Raw genomic sequence first — 3,003 nt, forward strand, 5'->3', positions numbered from 1 at the left:
CCATTTCTGAAGAAGGGTCTAGGCCCGAAACGTCAGCTTTCCTGCTCCTCTGATGCTGCTTCGCCTGCTGTGTTCATCCAGCTCTACACGTTGTTATCTCAAGAGATGATATGATTTACTTTTAGAATCATAACAGGATAGGACAGAATAGACAATAACAGAGTGATCCTAATGTTGAAGGAATCTAAACTGAGGGATCACGGATATAAAATTGATTGTCAGAGCTTTAGTACAGGTACAGTCAGCATTAAAATCTCTTCACATAGCAGATTTAAGCATTATGGAATTTACTGGCAGTGGTTGTGTTTGAAGTGGAGATGATGGGGGAGCTTCAACCCTTTCAAACAGGGTGGTTCGATACCAGGTGGCAGTGAGAAAATGTAATTGGGGCGGCATGGTGGCTCAGTGGTTAGCACTGCTGCCTCACAGCGCCAGGGACCTGGGTTCATTTCCACCCTCGGACGACTGTCTGTGTGGAGTTTGCACTTTCTCCCTGTGTCTGCATGGGTTTGCTCCAGGTGCTCCGGTTTCCTCCCACAGTCTAAAGATGTGCAGGCTAGGTGGATTGGCCCGTAGTGTTCAGGGATGTGTAGATTAGGTGGTTTGTAGAGGGATGGGTCTGGGTGGGATGCTCTGAGGGTCAGTGTGGACTTGTTGGGCCGAAGGGCCTGTTTCCAAACTATAGGGATTCTATTCTATGAGTAATCCTGGCCTCAGGAAATCTGGTAGATAACTGGAGATGAGGACTGGATTGTGGAAAAAAATACCCTTCTAGCATGTAGACAAAGAAGAACTGAAGTACACCCTCCCAGTTCACCACACTTATCTTCTACACGGTTGTCATTAAGCTCCCCAAAAGGATGGAGAAACCGTTGAAGAAAATGTCTGATAAAGTATCTTCCCTGCTGTTATGAAACTTCTGAATGGACCTCTCAAATTCCAAATTTAATGTTGACCTCACTCTTTGTGCACTTCTCTATAGGCGTAATATTATATTCCTTGGTTTGTTCTACTACTCTTATTCATTTTGTATAGTATGACCTGCCTGTCCTGCATGCAAAACAAAAAAATTTCATTGTACTTAGGTACACAAGACAGTGATAAATCAAATCAAATCAGCTGAAGTATTTTGACAAATTTTCCCTTTTAACAGCAGTTGTGTCATGTGGTCTATTACAATACACATCCTGTTCTATCCTGTTTGTAATCATGCAAATCATGGGTATTATATATTTAATTTCAACATTCTGCTATGGTACATTTAGTACTGAAAACCAGATTTTCACTTGGAAAATACTGAGTTTATTTTGAAATAAATAATACAAAGTTTAATCCTTTCATCTTCCTTAAGTGGCTGGTATTTGGGGGTGGGAGGTGGACAGCTTTCAGATAGGCTTTCAGATAAAACTCCTGACTACAGTACGTAGCCACGTCATTCCACATTTAGGCAGGGAATGATGGGATGCTTTCAATTCAACTTGTAACAACAGCTTGTGGGATTTGTTGAAATGTGCACTCGATCAGCTGATTTTGCTCGAATTTGTTCCATTGTTTTCTGCAAAGAATTTCTCAATATTGCTGGCTGAAATTAGAGAATATGCCTGGAGCCATAAGAAGTTACAATCAAACCAAATATCCATCAATAGACCTTTGGCCAGAAGCAGTACAGCAAGGAAAGCTTGTGATTTCTTAGAAACGCCTGTGAAATCTGTTTTTATGATTGTGTTTGTTTGAAAATTACTTTCAAGCGTTTGCATCAATTGTAAAGCAATTTTCTTGTGGAGGAAGAACTGCCAGGCCGTGTAACCTGGAAACTTTTGATCTGGATGTGATACCAACAGCAAAGAATTAAGATGAGAAGCCATGTGGCTAGAAAACACAAAGAAGAGTTGCACATAAAATAGAGCTGCAAGCATAGAAACTGGAAGGTGAATGTGACAATTACAGAGACACAGTGAAAAATAAAAGCAGGAGGATACAGAAAGAAGATCACAGAAAATATCTGTGAGAAGAAGAGGCAAAACAATCTCTGGAAACTTTTTGTTTGGCAGAAAAAACAGATAGCTGTTCTTGGAGGCAATATGCCTGCTGGCTGAAAAAAATTCCAAAACATGGAAAGCTTTGTGAAAAGTTTAGAGAAGCTAAAGAGATGGTGTTTTCCCCAAAAGTGGGCAAACCATGAACCACAATGTTATTGGTGAGACAATTGAAAAGGAGTGCTGAGTAGCTGAAACATCAGGAATGACACAGCCTGAGGGAAACAGGTTTCATAGAAGTGTGTCTAACTGATGATAATCATAGTCAGGGAACGTAAAGACAAAATCAACTTTCAGATGAAACTCCTGACAGCTGTGTAGATGCATTGTGCCCACATTTAGTTAGGGAATGATGGGGCACTGTGGTCGCATAAGACATTTCTTTCCTGTGTCAACTATTGAAGGTAAAATTTAACTAATTATTTGAAATACCATTTGCCTACTTGATTTATGTCTCAGTGTATCAGTTGCACTGAAGTGAAAATTCCAAGGAGTGGAATCTTGGTCATTTCTTCATTTGGTGTCATTCAAATAATTGCGGTTATTTTGTTCCCCACAGGAGGCATAACAAAAGTTTGAGTAAGGGGAAATAAAATTAGTCATTTAAGAATCTATAATTCAGGACAGAAGTTTCCAATTTTCTATTTTTTAAGCTAAAAACAGTAGGCATAGTGAAAATTAGTATCCCAGAAGGCCAGACTAATGTCCTGGGGCCATGGGTTTGAATCTTACCAGAGCAGATGATGTAATTTTAATACAATAAAAAATCTGGGAAAAAAAAATCAGCGATAGTAAGAACTGCTGATGCTGGAGTCAGAGATAACACAGTGTGGAGCTGGAGGAGCACAGCGGGCCAGGCGGCATCAGAGGAGCGGGAAAGTTGACGTTTCAGGTCGGGACCCTTCTTCAGAAATAAGCTGCAGTAATGGTGACCATGTGGCCACCATCAATTGTAATGAAAACCCAT

Source organism: Rhincodon typus, chromosome 6 (assembly GCF_021869965.1).
Source record: "Rhincodon typus isolate 14 chromosome 6, sRhiTyp1.1, whole genome shotgun sequence".
Lineage (NCBI taxonomy): Eukaryota > Metazoa > Chordata > Chondrichthyes > Orectolobiformes > Rhincodontidae > Rhincodon > Rhincodon typus.